The 18,099-nt window shown below is 40.8% G+C and overlaps 1 pseudogene; it reads right to left on the minus strand.

Moving 5' to 3' along the window:
- Positions 1 to 1,004: 1,004 nt before the first annotated feature.
- On the minus strand, positions 1,005 to 4,705 carry LOC119063837 (lysine--tRNA ligase-like; annotated as a pseudogene).
- Between the last annotated feature and the right edge of the window lie 13,394 nt (positions 4,706 to 18,099).

Here is an 18,099-nt window from a genome sequence, read left to right on the forward strand (position 1 = left end):
GCTGAGAGAAATATAGAAGATAATCTCCCCTTAAATATTCACATTAAAATGACTCTGAATCCCTCTCCCATTGTTACCATTGCTTCCACCCGTATGTGCAGAGGTTACTCTTGTTCTTGACTCCTTCCTAGAATAAGAACTCAGATACAGCCCTTTGGGGCTGGAGTGTGTCATAACCACTGCTTGATGTTTAAAAGTAAAAATTCAGACTTGGCTGAGGAGGAAGGGAAGGGTATGCTATTTGGGAGTGTATAGTCATGATTCCTTTCACAGTGTGAAAATAGCCCACACCAGCTGGGTGAACCAAGCTTGCACACGTTCTCTGTTGCCCTTCTTATGTTTATTGGAAGCCACTTGTCAACAAGAAAAAGCAGAATCATCTACAAAACAGCTTTCATTCATTTGCTCACCAGAGAGGAAGAATGGTATATTAATATTCCTGTAGAAGCCCTTATAAAATATAAAATTAGAGCAGTGATTGCTACGAAGGGAAGTCTGTTATCACATTATCATGTTAGATGCCAAGAAGTTAATAATTATGGAGTATTCTTTAACTAAAGCCTGTTTTTAAAATCTGGTTCCAACTTTGATAAAATAGAAATTAGTTTGCCAGTCATACTCTTCATATATCTAGGGCATGAAGGAAGTGGACACAGTATGGTCACGTGGTCAGCCATCATTGAGAGCATGGCCAAAGGTCACACCGGAGTTCCTCCCCTGGAATTGGTGCTCCGTAAGCTACAACATTACAAGTTATCTCCATTTAATTGTGATGTGACTTCCGCTGAAACAACAGACACAGTGGCAAAACGTTACATTTATTTTTTAGAGACAAATGGCTTAGTTAGTAACAAGGAGTAAAAAAGGAATACTTAATTCCTTTTCTCTCTTCTGGTGACTGCAATCCTCAAATGGATAGCAACACACAAGAATTCCTTTGCAGTTCTTGGTCTTTTGCAGAAATGAAAAGATGCCTGAGTTATCTGACTTGCATTTATTATTTTCTAGACAGAAGTGCCAGCTGTTGTGTTTTCCAGTGTATCAGCAGTTGCTACATTTTCTTTCCTGCAGGAAACAGAAGTACTTCCTTGGTGTTACTGGAGTCTGTGAGCAACATGGTGACTCAGGGGATGCTCATGCTCCAGCCAGCTGTGGGGGGCAGCAGCTCTTAACATCTATGAATGTGGCCTCATCATCACCAGCCGCCTTGGCCTTGGCCTTGGCCTTGGCCTGTTCTTCAAAAAGCTGCCGCTGCCTCATGGAGTCATGCAGCTCAGTGTAAGCGCTGCATATTTTCTTCTTCCTGACGAGCAGCTCAAAGTGCTCAGTCAGACCCTCTTTAGAGCTGAATGGATCATTCTCTGTGAGTGATCACAGCCGAAGGTAGGATTAATGCATGTCAGTTACAGGAATTCCTGAGCAAGCTCATCAAGGAGCCTGGCTGTTGTCCAAAGGGAGGCATTCAATAGCTTGTCCATAGATGTCATCAGGAATTTTGCTAGTGTCTTTAGTTTCAAAGTTCAGTTTCTGGCAGCTTCACCCCCTGGGCTTTCTCAAGCTCTTCCACCATGGTGCTTCTCCAGAAGGGTGGGCTGAAGTCAATCTCACAGCCATGGCCCTCGGGCCATCTGGATGGTAGGTAACCTTGTAATTGCCTGCAGTGCTCTTCACCATCCCTGAAATCATCTCTGTGATTTCCATGAGATCCGGATAGTCTGCATGGGCCATGTAGGACTCACAGGTGGTGAACTCAGGATTGGGAATCAAATCAATTCCTTCATTCAGAGCTGGCATCCAGTTTCATGAACCCAGGCAATGCCACCAACACCAGCATCTACTGGTCGAGCTCTGGAGTAATTCTCATATATAAGCTCATGCCTCATTCATCGCAGTAGATGAAAAAGGGCTTGGCCCCTGGGATGATGTTCACTGTGGGAATTTCAATCTCTAGGAATCCCAACTCATCCAAGAAACTTTTTATATATGTGATGATCTTGGAGCAGGTGATAAATTTTTGCATCACAAAGTCATTCAGAATCAAGTCCAAGTATCTCTGATGATACTGTGTTTCCTTGTTTTTGAGGCCAAAATGAAGATAAGGTCAATATGCAAGGAAGGAGACAATAGAGTGATCTCATAGGGAATGAAGTTCACCCTTTTTGTTTTTCCCAGGATTCCCCTGAACTCCAGTTATGTCTCCCTAATGCCGCTTATTAGTGATGTAAGTTCTTCTGATTTATAATTCCTGGAAATGGCCATGAATTGCAGCTTGACCCCTTCTCCTCAAAGGTCATAGAAGATGAATATTCATTCCCCCAGAGGTTGCTTGGCATGGCTCCTGCTGACCACCTTTAAGGAGATGCCATCAGGTGGTCCCAGATTGAAGGTGACTATGTTCTTGGATAAAGTGAGTGAGGGAGGTGTCTACCTAGAACCTCCCTTGTCTTTCCCATTGACCTGTAGTTGGTGGATGGCTTGGCTGCAGACCTTGTAGTATCCCTTTGGGTCCTGGCTCCCCCCTCGGTACCCACATCATTGTTAGTGGTGAGGTTGGGGGCTGTTGCCATGGCCTGGCTTAGCTATTTCTCACTGAGGTCCTTCTGCTTGGCCTCCTTCTCCACTACCTTCTTCTCAGTTTTCAGGCATCTCTGCAGCTCCCCACTTTTATTGGAAAGTGGCTTGTTCCTTGGGAAGCGCTGTGAAAGAGACAAGTTGACCCAGTCATGGATCCCACTGCCCCCACCATTGTGCCCAGGAGGTTTGGTGCAGGGACCCGCTAACAAGCTTTATGGCAGCTTGTATCAACACGGCAGACCCTGGAACTAATGGCCACCACCTCTTTTTGCTCCATTTGACTTGCTGCCATCCACAGTCACTGCAGCCCCCGGGACCATGGCCATCTCTCTGGAGGAGGCTCCACTTGAAAAGTGTGAGACATAGAAATTCAAACCCATATAAAGGAATCAGCGATAGACATCTTAATCAAGAGGGCTAGACAGATTATTGTGATGAAATGTTAATTTTGACCCAAGGTTTCTGGTACCCAGGGCAGAAAGAGTGACATGAGAGGTGACGTCATTCTTATTTGCTTGAATAAGCATGCCCATTCTACGTGAAAGAGAACACTTCTCTAGTAATACATTTAAAAAGGAATCTGCAGTATTGGGGAGACTCAGGCTGAAATTAGGTCTCTAAACAAAATCTTTATAAACTTTAAATGAAAATAAATTTTAGAAGTCCATGACATTTGTATCAGTCAGGACAGGCCAAGTCGCTATGGTAACAAACTAGCCCTCAAATCTCAGTGGCTTAACTTAGGGAATTTTTATTTCTTGCTCACATGAAAGCACAAGGCAGAAACTCAGGGATTTGGTCTCCTTCTGTCTTCTAACCCTGCCAACTAGCAGTCCTTACCTGTCAGTGTACAAATAAGGGAGAAAGAGGAGGAGTGGAAAAATACATGAAAAATTTTAGAGACAAGGCCCGAAAGTGCTACATATTCATTTCACCCATGTTTTATTGGCCAGAACTCAGTCACATGTTCCTAATTTGTTTGCAAAGGCAGCTGGGATATGTGGTAATTCCTCTGTTCCTAGGAGGACGAAATGGGATAAATGAGCATCGTGAGATAAATGAGATTTCTGCCAAATCTCATACTCATTTTAGGGATTTTCTTCCTCTCATCTTTAGGTGTGTTTTGAAATATTTTAGTCCCTGGGGTTTCTGGGGACAAGAAAGTTCACCCATTATACAAATACAAAGTAAAATTATTATATTAATATAATTTATAACAAAAACACTAAACGTTGAGATCATTTTAAATCATGTTTCTATAAATGATGAAATTTGTATACACTCAAATTAAGCATGTACATTAATTTGTTCATTAAATGAGGTGACTCTCTCTCTCCTCCTGAGCAACTCTGATTTTAACTGTTTTTGTATTAGGGTTCCAAATAATTTTTTTTATAGGAGAATTTCTTTTCTGGAAAAAAGGTTTGAGAAGTACTGAAATTGGCCAGGCTGCTCCCTTCACTTGGGCCACATAAGGGCCAGAACCTTTTTCCATTCAGATTCAGGAGCCAAAAAAGATCTTCTCACAAATACAAAGGAGGAGTGATCAGAGACCTATCAGACAAAAGAGATTGTTTCCAAAATACTCATATTATTCTTGCTTTGAGCCCGGAGTCAGCAACTCTGTGAGCTTCAGCTGATCTGAAACACTGTCGTCGACGGAGTTTCGGAAAACTCATGAGCTTCCATTTGCGAACACTTGCATTTCCGCACTTTGATTTCATGAAGCTTCACCCCCAAGCCTTTGAGGCTTTGAGGTCGGCCCCACTCAGATCCGTACTGCAAAGGCCTGGGTTCCTATCACAGCCAGGAATTTCTTCGGCCTCAGGGATTTGTTTGGTTTTGTGCCATTTTATCCCATTTTCAAATGTTTCAAATGTTTCATTACTAACTCACGGTTGTTCTTAAGAAGAAGAGAAAGAAAAGGAGAAGCAAAACAGCACCTCTCTTTAAAACAGGAAAATAATGCTGGTTTGAATTTCCTGTCAGATTTCGGGCAGGTTAGTTGGCAGTTGGTGATTTGGACACATTTCAGATTTCGGAGTAAATTTCACGGCGCTTCATTGCCTCCCTCTGGACCCCCGTTGGAGAACAAGATGCCAGGCTTTACCTCCTTAACTGCACTCGCCATTAGTCAGCTGCCCTTCTGGGGCACCTCACACATGCGACCTCTTCATTGTGCCATGTCTTTTACTTCATCTGTGCTTTTGGAAAGGGATTCTGGATCAGCAGCAGCATTTTACAGTCGGGGGTGAGGGGTAAAGGGGACAAAAGAGCCTGATATCACTTCAGTCCCCTTGCTGGCAGCCGTGGCCTTTTCATTGTTATCGTTATCTGAATGAGCTTTCTTTATTGCAGGATACTTCTAGATCTACAGAAAATTTACAAGCACAGTGCTGAGTTCCTTATACCTCTCCTCCCACTGCCAACCTCCCCCACTGTTAGCCTCTTACACTACCATGGTACATTTTTTGCCCTAATAAGCCAATATTGATACATTAGTATTATCTTAAGTTTATACTTTATTTCAACTTCCTTAGTTGTAGCCTAATATCCTTTTCCTGCTTTAAGATATGACATCCTGGATGCCACATGGCATTTAGCTGTCCTGTCTCTTCCACTGTCACCGTGTGTGTGCGTGCTAAGCCAGAATGTGATATGTAGTAGGTCATGGCCACCCAAAAACTGAAAGCCACTGGTATAGAGCAAATTATAGTTAACCACTCCTTTAAACTTCTCACAGTCATTGAAAGCAGAATGTTACGGAACATTCCAACTGTATTTGCAGTGCTAGTTTATTACGGTCAAAAAGAAAATGGAGAGGAAATAGTTATATTTACGGAAAATTGAACAGCAAATAGAAGGTATCCTACCAGTGGAGAGAATTCAGGCTGGAACACCATTCAGGTCTATAGGGACCCATAGCATTTTCTAAGCAAGCACTGATGTGTTCCTGCTCGTCATGTTCATTTCTTTCAGGAACTCGGCTTGTCCTTAGTGACTCATAGGAGTCACTTTTACTGATTTTTTTTTTGAAGTGTCAGATGTGGCTAGTTGCCTGGGTGTCAGTTCGGGCTTCACTGGCTGTTTCCCATGGGAAAAGTCAGTTGATTAGATGAAAGATGAAAGGCTGTCCCAGTCAGCTGTTTCAGGCCCTAGACAGATGGAAAGAAGCAGGCAGGGCAGGGTGGGGACATTTGTCACCGTCCTCAGTCCAGATCACTTCGCATGTAGTTCCTGCCTTGTTGGTGGTGCAGGTGGTGAGAGGTCTCTGAAGTATTTTTTAGTGCTGATATTATAACCCCTGTTATAACCAACAGATCCCTGTCCTTAGGGCATCCTTATAGCCTTTGGAAAGGTGACAGGAGAGAGCAGAGAAGAGAGAGGAGAGAGAGAAATGTGTGCAGTGTTTCTGGCACCTGTGAATGACATTTCCTTGGGATAGACAGGATTTGATTGGGGTAACTCATCTTTCATGTTTGAAGCCAAAATGAACAGAATCTACACTTAGTGATTGTAAATAAATTGGATTTAGGTGTATGTTTTAATTTTTTAAAGTTAATTTCCTGCCTTTGGAATCCATTGTTGGAAGTATAATTTTCAGAATATTTATTTTGCATTTTCAGGGTATTTTAAGCTTCCTTCTTACTTCCGAATAGGTGACTTGGTTATGACCAGTTGCTGAGTTTTCACTTTGTAAAAAGTAATTTTTCCTTTGATTTCCTGGGTCTCTTTCATTTTAGTAATTAAGATGAAGTTGGATAGGTTACTTTGAAAAACTAAAACAGAATAATGATCATTCTAAATTGTAGCAATTGTTCGATTAAACATTGATCGAAGAGTTTTTGCCTTATTCAGCTCATTCATATTTATTTCCCCTGGCTTTTCACCCCTCCCGAGTTTTGACTAGTTCCCTGAGTTACAGCAACAGAAAGAGAAACAAAATAAAATAGAAGTGAATTTATTCTACTACTCGTCAAGGGAACTGGTAGTTTGGGGGTAAGCAAAGGAATTGCAAAGGTGAAATAATGCATCTTTATTAATTTGCTCTCTCATTAAAATTACAAGGAGACAATTACTTCTAAGCCTGAGATGTTAACTACCTCCTCCTCCTCCAAGTGAGCATGAACACCCCTCCCCCCCTCAGATCCCCAGTTGTGACTGCCTTTGCTCTCAGCACCTCCTTGGCTTTTCATATTTGCTCTCCATTCATTAAAGACACTGCTGTTTCCAGTCTGCTTTGGCCTGGTGTTTCCATTGGGAAAGTAAATGGCAAAAGACCACATGACAACCGAGGGCAAACACTGCTGAAGGCCACAGCTGCTGCTGAAGGGGGAGCAGGGGCTGCTCGGAAAGCCAAGGCGGGTGGAGAAGCAGCCAGAGGTGCAGTGTGGCACCGGAAAGGAAAGTTCTGCCTCCACCCCATTGTCTCTGAGTAGGTCCCGCAGGAAGTGGACACCAGGAAGGAATTAGAAACGCAAGACATTATTGGGAGATAAGAAAGAGAACAAGGAAAAGGAGCAGGAAATGGTAAGGAGAGCCTCGAATCATGATGCAAGCCTGACATCTGCGAAGGGAGAGCAGGAAGGAAGAAGAATTGGGCATGTAGAGCTTCAGACCGCAAGGCAGCTCTGGGACAGGCTTGTCTAGCCTGACAGGGGGCCCCAAAGCAGCAACTCCCACTAGAGAAGTTCCTCCACTGGGCAGGCATGCCGCCTCTAGTCAGTCCCCCGCCCGATGCTTGGTCACTGGCTAGGGGCTGCTCTGGAAAAGCATACCCTTGCCCTGGCTGGTGTAGCTCAGTGGATTGAGCACGGGCCTGTGAAGCAAAGGGTTGCCAGTTTGACTCCCAGTCAGGGCACAAGTCTGGGTTGCAGGCCAGGTCCCCAGTAGGGGACACATGAGAGGCAACCACACATTGATGTTTCTCTCCCACTCTTTCTCCTTCCCTTCCCCTCTCTCTAAAAATAAATAAATATAAAAAAGCATGCCCTTGGTGTGAATGTTGCCACGCATCCCAAAGTTTCAGAACCTGCAGACTGGCAGACAAGTACACTGCTCACTAAAAGTCCTCCCTTAAAGGAAGATCTGAGCAGTGCCTTTCCTTGGCTGCCACACCCAGGAATCACATTAGTATCAGAGCTCACAAAGAGGCAAGAATGGGTGAATTCCTCTCAGATATCTGGTCTCTCTGCTATACTTTCCCCACAACACCACAGACAATTACAAGAACCACAAAATTGAGTTAGTGTGCTAAGAATTTTTCCTTATCTCCCCAAATCCTAAGGCACCTGGCAGAAGTTAGCTTGACCCAGTTTAGTCTCTTCCAGCATGCGTGGTCCAAAAACCCTCTCGAACAATTTGCAGCATGCTGACTCAACTTGGCAGAGCCGGAAGCCTCTTGGCGGAAATGAGAACTATCTCACCTCTCAGATCTGTACGGAAAGGGAAATTGATTCACTGGTTTTCATTCTCTTTTTTTTTTCTTTTTGTGGTCTTGCCTTTCAATTTGGAGGGTGTTGGCTTTTCTGTGACTCAGAAGCATAAATCTTTTTCTAAAGTGAAGAATTAATTTTCAGAATGGAAGAAAGTTAGTCCCTTCTTGTGTTTCACTGTAAGTGCAAAACTTGATTGCACAGAAGCTATTGATTCAAAGTATTACAAAGGGGAGGGGGGAGTGGGAGCATAAGTGAACTATAAGCCAAAAGGTGGTTTCAGGACACCACTCAGCAGGTGAAGTCAGCTTCACAGGAAGCTTTTCAAAATTAGGCCACCAATTGCAATTGAGCCTATCATATGAACCGTCTGCTCCATTGACCAATGTGTTCACAATGCCTTCTCATATTTTGCATCTTAGGGGCCCAGAAAATAAAATCATCTTCATTTGAGAGATAAATCGGAGCCTGACAAGTCAGGCGCTCAAAGGAACACAAGATCCCATTTTCAGATGAACAATTGCCTCTCTCATGGATAAAGAAGTGGTAGAACACATGTAGAACGGTCTATCACTTGATTATGAGAAAGAATGAAACCTTACCATTTGTAGCAACATGGATGGAACTAGAGGGTATTAAGCCAAGTGAAATAAGTCAAACCAAGAGAGACAAATACCATATGATTTCACTTATATGGGGAGTCTAAAGAACAAAATAAACAAACAAAACAGAAAGCAAATCATAGATGCAGAGAAACAGCTGATAGTTGCCAGATGGGTGGGAGGCTGGGTGAAAAAGGTGAAGGAATTAAGAAGTACAAATTGGTAGTTACAAAATAGTCATGGGAATGTAAGTACAGCACAGGGAATACAGCCAATAATATTGTAATGACTATGTATCATGCCAGATGGGCCCTTGAATTATTTGTAAATTATATAATTATCTAACCACTATCCTGTACACCTGAAACTGATATTAAATAATATTGAATGTTAACTGTAACTGAAAAAGGAAATTTAAAAAATGAAATAAAAATTCGGCATGTTCCCAATAATAATACTTAATTCATTTTGATATCTTCATCACTTTGATCTATAAATAAACCAAGTAGGTCATTAAGAAAAAAAATGGCCTCTCCCAGAGATCCAGTTTTTCCAGATGCAAATTCCAAAGCCATTCCACAGTCCACCTCTTGGGCAATAGACATGTCGCCACCCAAGGCCTGTATGTGATGCAGTTGATGTAAGAAAGCTGGCCAAGCTTAAGTGGAGAAGGGATGGTGGAAGTGAGTGGGTGAATCTATTTTATTTGTGTGGCCTCCAGCTATCCCTCTAACCTTAGCTTCATGTGAAAATCCTATCAATGCAAAAGAAAGGAGAGACAGGAGCTGCTTAATGTATCTCACATTCGTTGCTTGACTTCTCATAAGCTGCTGTCATTTCTTTAAGATCGAGGTATGTGCTTGCTATTGATTTCATTTTTAGTCACAGCCTGGTTTGTGCCGGTTTTCAAGTGATTTTTGGATGTGGAGTTCTCCTCAAAAGAAATATCAAATAAAAGTGAGGATGGAAGATCCGGATCTCTGTTGGTCCACCTTCTCTGTGAGGCCTTTCTCCAAATCTCAAGACTCCATGAGACATTGTTTAAAAGTCACTGTTAAAGTGGAAAGTGGTTTGAAGTAGGAGTTCAGGTCTGGAGCAGAGATGATTCTGGTTTGAGTCCAGTTACTATTTAGTTTTTGTAACCTTGTATAAATAACAAGCATAACAATAGCAATAATGGTAATAATGCAGAGCCCTGTGAATGCTTATTACTATATTAGAAAGGATTATTATAATTAGGAATAGCAATTATAAAGATAATTTATAAGGCATGTTCCATGTGCCAAGCACTGAGCTACATTACCTAACATGAATTATTTCCTAGCTAAGTCATCTGTCCAAAGCCATAAGGCAGTGATGGGCAAAGAGGGGACACAAACCCAGGTGCGCCTGACTGCAGAGCCAGGGCTCCAAGGCCCAGGGGTGTGCAGCTCTACAGCCTTGGGGTCCCAGTCTCCAAAATAGAGAGACTGAGTTAAATGATCACTATGGCTTTTTTTTGACTCTCTTTCCATGACAGTTATGTGCTCTAAAAAGTCAAGACTTGCAGCCTCTGTTATGGTCATCTACTGGAACCCTTCCTTACTTCTCACCCCTCTTGTAGGATGATGGCAATGCTTGACCCTCTGTTATAAAGCGCCCATGGTGTAAATCATTAAACTCACTGCAAGTCTACCCAGTTCACAAATTTTAACTGGCATCACCGGCAACTTCACTCTGCCTTCTTGACATTCTCCTTCTCCTCCTTCTTTTGGCATTTTCGACACCTAACTGAAAGTTTTTTAATAGTTATTTAATAATAGTTCAATGCAATAGGAGTATAATGCTGTGGCTGTTTTCCTGGCTTTGTTAGTTGAAAGCTCCCCACCCCCGCCTCCAATGACATCCTTGTAACGATGAACAGAATCAGGGGCTAAATCTTGGGTTCTAAATACCGTTCTCCACCAAAATAAGCCCATGGCTGTACTTGTGACTTGGATTATGTGCTGTCCACTTACTCTTGCGTGTGTGGGAAGAGCACCGTGATCCCGGGGGGACAGTGGGCGCTGGGCACAGAGTCAACAGGGCTGCTTTCGCAACCACCAGCTCAGTGAACCAGAGCAAGTTAGAGTATTTATGAGGAGATCCGTGCTTTTTATTGTGAAATAAGGGGGTTACACTTGCGTCTTGCAATCCTTTCTCCGCTCTGTAGCCAGACTAGTCTTGGTGAAAAGTGAATTTGATCCTTACCACTTCTTTGCTTCCACCTGTTTCCTGGCTCCACAGTCTCCCGATAAAGCCCACCCTCTGTGTGACGTGACAGAAAACAGTTCTTGCTCACGTTTTGGTTTGAGCAGCATTTCTTCTGCTCCTGTCCTGTCCCCATCATATGTACCTCATGCTCAACGATGTAAACTTACTAACTTGAAGTTCCTGTATGCGTTGGGCTGTCTCACCTGTACACCTTATTTTTAATCATTAGAATGGTTACGGCGGCATCAATTATCAAAACAAAAAGTCGGAAGCAACCTGATGAATTAAAGCACGTTGGTATGGTAGAACCCTCTTAGCTATTAAAAAAGCATGCCATTAAAATCATACGTCAGGAACTGAAAAAGTGCTCAGAATATCCTAAGCCAAAATAGTATACTATAAATCAGCTTGTAAATTACTGTTAATATATATAAATATTTATTATATTCAAAGAAAAATACTGAAAAGATACATACTAAAAAATTATGACGGTAGTATCTGGGTGGTTGCTTGCAGGTATCTTTTGGTTTCTTCTTTGTGATTCTGTTCCATATCCCCACCCCCTTTGCGTTGTGCAGTGACTATCTCTTCTGTGAATAGAAACTCTATGCCTTTGCTCATGCTGTTCCTTATATCTGGTACAGTTTTTCCCTCTTCTCTATCTAAGGGAAACTCCCTCTTTCTCATCTGAGCGGGATGTCATTTCCTCCAGAATGCTTTCCTTGGGCCCCTGAACTGAATTGAATGCTTCCTCTGTGTGCCGCTTGCCTATCCCCCGTATCGTACCGACCAGGACTGAACTGGTCTGTCCCTAGGGTTTCTATGCAGTTAAAAGCTATGCCTTAGTCACTAGGGCCTAACGCCAGTCCAGCACCTTGTAATAGACTCAGATGTTTGTTGAGTGAATTAATGACCATTCTCTTTTGAACCTCAGTTTTCTCGTCCATTACGTGAAAATAATAATATGTGTCTCACAGACTGTCGTGTGGGTTGCCTGAAGCAGGGCATGAGAAGGCACCTTGCCCACAGGAATCACTGTGCCTGTGATGGACCAGAGGAGAGGACGGGGCTTCGTGCTGGTACACAGTTTCCTATGAACGGGTTGGCAAATTTTGACCCACAGGCCGAATATAGCCTACTTCCTGTTTTTGTATTACCCATGAATTAGGAATGGCTTTTCAAATTTTTAAGTGGTTAGAAAAATATCAAAAGAAGAATAATGTGTCCTAACACATGGAAATTGCATGCAATGCAAAGTTCAGGGCCCATGAATAGCTTTATTGAGACACAGCCCTGCTCATTTGCTAGGCACCGTGGCTGTGTTTGTGCCGGAACCGCCCAGCCCAGTAGCTTCGACAGAGACCTGATGGCCCACAAGCCTAAAATATTTACCCTAGGTTTTTAATAGAAAGAGTTCGCTGACATTTACTCAAAATTTGTTCTGTCTCATCACTGCCCCAGCCCCTGCTTGGGGTTCTGCTTTGATGTCTTAGCCTTAAAGATATTTAGTATTTCCTCATGGACCTAGAGAAAAAGCGTTATTTGTTATTTATCCCAACGCGATCATATGACTATCTGTAGAGCACAGCAGGGCGTTGCCCCAGAGATATTTCACTGTGGTGAATTCAGGAACAAAATTACTGGGTTCCCCTCTGACCATTCTCCTTACTCTGGCTATTTGTTAAAGGAAGGGCTGCTTCTGCTTTTCTCAGATTAATATCTGAGTTTGAAATCTGTTCAGATGTGAATTTTTTTCTCTGTGCAGGGCTTTCTTTTTATTTCATTTTTAAAGAGAAATTAATGGGAAAGAACTAAAAACCAAAGCAGTTCCCACTTTACAACTGAGGGGCTTATGGGCATTAACATTAGAGTAGACTCAGGTAAATGGTTGGAAAGTGAGAGAGAGAGAGAGAGAGAGCATGGACCATCTAATGAGAAGACAGGGGAAGCTGGAGCCAGGGAGATGAAAGGACGATACCTCAGGAGTCAGCCTGGCTCTGTGAGGACATTTTTGTGGTAGTTAAATCGCTTCCTGCAGAATCTCCATAACTGCTTGGCATCTGAGTCTCTCCTGTTCTGTCTCCCCTGTCTGTGTGGTAGAGCTGTGGTTGTACGTGAAAGAGAAAACTTAAAACACCCTGTTTCACAGAGGAACATGGTGTACCTCCCTCCAGAAAGAAACCAGTGACTGCCTGGACCCCGGGCTGCATTCCTCAGCTCCTCCGAGGGCGTAGTAAACAAGTTACTGGGAGCCACAGACTCATGAAGACAGGCGCAGCGCTGTGAAATACTTTTGACGTCTTGGTTGCTCCATTTGGCACCAGACCCTGCATTGTGAAAAACAATTATTTTGACAATGTTATAGACTGGTCTAACCACGAAACCCACCAGTCCCTCCCCTCTCTGCCTTCTAAAATTGCTCTACCAAAATAAAAAACCCCAGCTAACACAATATTCCAGGAAGATGGAAAACCAAATGCTAAGGGTTAGAGGGGAGGATATAAAGTACATATGTGCGCTTTCAGTCTGACCAAGTTTATAACACAGGCTGCGTGTGTAAACCCACAATTTGAACCTGTAAACTGAGATACGACACTCCGAGTTGGTTTGGGGAAATTGCATAGCCCTGCATGAGCCAGTGCCTGCTACCAAGTATTGTTTTTTTTTTTTTCCTTAACTCTTTAATTGGAGGGTTTTACTTGATTTTGAGGATTAGCTTAACAGACTTGGATAATTCTTTTATCCGCCCTCCCCCCCCACGTCCTGCCCACTTTTTGCAATGGTTTTGAAGAAAAGTTTAAGTTACATCAACCAGAAACATGTGCTTCAATCTGACCTGTGATTGATATTTCTCTTTACACAGACCTGGAAGAATTTTGGTCCCTGTAAACATTTTCCTTTTAGGGGACTAGAGTGGATTTATGGTGTAGAATTCCATAACCTATATTGGGACAAAGTATCTGGGAGATGCTTATTACATCGTGTACCTGTACATTGGAAGGATTTCTTTATGTTTCTGGGCCCAATTACAATGTAGTTTATAATAAAATAGTCTTCTTCCAGACATGAGCTTTCCAGAACCCATTTTTCCTTCCTGTTAATGTAAGCAGAGCAGCATGTACTTGGATGATTATTAATCAGCAACTTGTAGATGTTTCCTTTTCCTTCTAAACTAGGGATGGGCAATAATTCTTCTATCAAGAAGCATAAACCCATAGAGAAAATATCAAATGAGATCTCAAAATTTAAAAAAATAAAGAAAATTAGAAAGTAGTTTATCAGTGTACTTTTTAAATTTAAAAATATAAAAACATACAAAAACCCTCAATCATCCATATTTTCACTTTCCAGTATTAAATATTTACTTTATCTTCTTGGTAGATTCTTGAGCTTTAAAAAAATTCTGTTATTTTTGTTAAAAGGAAGCTCATTATAAAATATTTACAAATAGAAAAAAGTAGAAAGATGAAAAAATCGCCTACAATCTTACTACCCTTTGAAAAATTAACATTAGATAAACATCATTTTACAGTCCATTTTATACATATATAGATATAGCATCTAGAAATTTTATTAAGATGAAATCTTATAGAAAACAATAAAAATGTAATAATTTTACTTGAAACTTAATGGAAGAAAAACTGGAGTTGTTAAACTTCAAATAAATGTTTTTTAGACAAGATATATTATTTCCTACAAGTTCCCTCTTAGATAAAAAAAAATCTTAAAAAAATCATCAGAATAATTTTTAAGCTACATGTTTCAATCTTAGCATTCTCAAAATTTCTCCCATTTTCCCAAATTTTGTTAGTATTTTTACATTGTTTAGAAATATAACATTTATGTTTTACTGTAACTATAGTTCTCAGTTTAATTAGTTCAATATTTAAGTGAATTTAATGTCTATTAAATTCTTTAAAATCTGGATGTTTTTATTTCTCTGTTATTTATTTTCTTCATATTTTAATATTCCCCAGTCCCCAAAAGTGCTATTGAACTCTGTCCTGTTTGAGGGAGTGTACCCATCACCTTCCAGTCAAACAACATCTTGGCCGGGGATCATGTCCTTGAATCGCACCTTCATCAAAACTCTGTGAACATTACTCATTGTTTCTGGCATTTACTATTGTCATAAAGAGGTATGCTCCCCCCCACTGGTGTACATGATTTACTTTTCTGCCAGTCACATAAATTATTTCTTTATTCTTTAATTTTCGTGATGTAACTGGACTATGCTTAGTGCACAGTGTTTTGTATCAAACGTTTCTGGACAACAGAAGACCCTTTCAAGCTACAGATTTAGGTTTTTTTCTCCCTTGATTTGAAGGAGGTTCTCTTGCATTACACATTTGATTTCATTTTTTTCATTTGCGGGGTTTCCTACTTCAAAGATACAAATACCATATGATTTCACCTTTGACAGGAAGCTAAAGAATAAAACAAACAAGCAAACAGAATAAAAACAAAGACACTGAAATAGAGAACAAGTGGGCAGCGACCAGAGGGGAGAGGGAAGGGAACTTAAGGGGAAAAAGGGGGAGGGATTTTGAGGAACAAGTATGAAAGACACAGAGATGAGGACTGGGGGGGGGGGAATGGGAGAGAGGGGGGAGACCGGGCAGGGGGCGGGTGGGATGGGAGAAATAGATTAAAAAAAAATGTACTTGAAAAGTAACTAAATAAAATTTAATATTAAAAAAAATTAGATCATACAGTCAAAAAAAAAAAATACCAATAATCCTCATGTTGGATCATATTTCCCTGTCTTCCATGTCTGTTACTTTGTCTCTAAATGTTTTGATCTCTCTTTTTCAACTTTCTTTGTCACAATTAGCTTGTTTTTCTTTTATGTCAGTAATTTGATTTATAGTAATAACCATTGTGTTTCTTATTATCTCTAAATTATTAGTTAATTCCTCAATGCTGTTGTTTGGGGCCTCTATTTACTTCCTTAAGTCTGCAATCACTTTTTACATCTTGTTAGGTTGTTATTATTAGGCCCTTGAATTCTTGTCTTATGCAGACTGCATACTTATTACGTTATTCCATAGTGTGAAATGATTTTTATTCTGCGCTTTCATGTTTTTAAATTATTTATTAAGTTCTTTGTATTCCCTTTGCCTTCTCCCTTCCTTATGATGTAATAGTTATGTCATTGCCATGGCAGTTTTTTGTATCTCATTCATGTTTGGGTGGTTCCAGTCAGACACTCTATCTGTTCTAATGCACTGAGGTTACTTCTTGATTTTTTTCCAAGTTATTTATAACCAGTTTGTTTGCTCTTCCCAGCCATAGGTTGGTGGTTGAGTGTCCTTAGGTTGGTGGTTGAGTGCCCTTGTGCTCTACACAGTCTTCAATTACTGAAGAGAATGACAACAGAAGAAGAGACCAGCTGGGATGTTTCCAGTTTTTGTTGGATAACCCAGGCTGTGCTCATTGTCTTGGGAGTTTGCTAATGGTCTTTTGTCAAGGTCTACTTGATGGGTGTGCTCCTTTCCTGTGAGAATGTAGCATTGGCCCTTGGATTATTCAGCCATGAAGCTTTATTTCTGTATACCCAGTCCCTATTTTACTCCCTCCCCTCACCAACAGCCTCCCTGTCCCCAGTTATTCAATTTGAAAAAGGAAAAGATCATTGCATTTTTTTCCAGGTTTGATTTCATTAGTTTAGCAGCACAATTTCTGGTAATTTGGGTAGGGTTAAAAGCAAAGCTGTTACCTCTGTTTCATTTACAATCATCTGTATATTTCCTTTTTTGAAGTTTATAACTTTAACCTACCCTCCCCATTCCTTGCTTTGTGGCTGTTAGTAATTTTCTCCCTACTGTTTATTTATTTATTTGTTTGTTTTTTTCTGCTCTCATTAGATACTGAAAAGGGGAATACCATGATTCAGTTTTAATTTGTAATCTTAAAGCTAAAACAGGTTACAGCTAAAGTTATATTCAAGAAATCCAACCAATGATTTACATATAAATTTTGTAATATAAGCAATTCAAATGAAAGCAGTTAGGAAGACATATATGAAGAGAAGTTGGTAAATTATAGCAGTGGAAACTCAAGAGAACAAAAGAACAACAGAAAACAGAGTGAAAGGAAGGTAATAAAAGAAAAGGGAGATTCAGCTGGTTTGGGGAACTGCAGAGAAACAATAAGCTTCTTTGGTGGGCAGGGTTGTCTTTTTGGACAGAGGGCATTGGTGTCAACAATGTCTTATCACTGTACCTTGACATTTTTGGGTAGGCTTTTCCACTTTTTGAAGATAGTCCTTCCCGTTCTGGGAAATAGTTTAGCTGTTTTTATTCTCAAACTTGGAAGTTTATATCTGAAACGAAGTCTTAGTTTCTTATGTAACCTTGAAATAGTAACAGATGATTAAAGGAGTGGCTTGGACTTTAAAATTTATTTTGTAATCTGAGAATTGTTGACCCATGTGCCAACTATCTTGAAAGTTCCTTTCATTCTGCATCACAGACCATAGCATCAGATGATACTAAGAGAACAGTGAGCATCTGAGCTTTGGAGTGAACTTAGGGTGACAATAGAATCAGAATCAAGGCAAGAGAACAGTGGGTCCAGACACCAGGTGTGGGCAGGACCCAAAGTCCTTGCAAACATCTACCAAAGGATGTTGTAGGAACTACGTAAAGCAGGAAATCAAGTGTCCAAGTAAAAGTCAACAACCAGGAGAGCCCTTGAGAGCAGGGCAGGAAATCAGTGCTCACAAGCAAGGAGGGGAAACTGAAGGAAATTGTTCATTATCACCTTTATTCTGTTTGACTGTGGGAAGAGCCAATTATGAGATGGAAAAACTGCAATGATGGAAAATGATTACGCTGGTTGAAGGGAGAGAGAGAACCTCTTACCCCTTTAACATCCCCAAACTATCTAAATGACATGTTTCTCTTCTCTGACATTGTAGTCTGCCTCAAGATTGTTATTTATTTTGATTCAACATTTTTGACTACATAATTTTTTAAATTTTGAATTAACTTCAAAATTTGATTAAAGTAATACTTACACACAGTAAACTACACTTGCTTAAAATGTGCAATTTCATGAGTTTTGACAGATGTACATACCCAAGAAACCAAGACAATCAAGATCTCATACAATGCTGTCAAGGTATACATTTCCACTTCCTTTGCAAGACTTTTCTCCTTCCACATCCTTCTTAATTCATTTTATTTAGCTTTATCAGTATATAGTTGACAAAATGTAAAGATATTTAAGGTATACAATGGGATGATTTGATA

The sequence above is a fragment of the Artibeus jamaicensis genome, unplaced genomic scaffold (assembly GCF_021234435.1).
Source record: "Artibeus jamaicensis isolate MK-2021 breed Jamaican fruit bat unplaced genomic scaffold, CSHL_Jam_final contig_465, whole genome shotgun sequence".
NCBI lineage: Eukaryota > Metazoa > Chordata > Mammalia > Chiroptera > Phyllostomidae > Artibeus > Artibeus jamaicensis.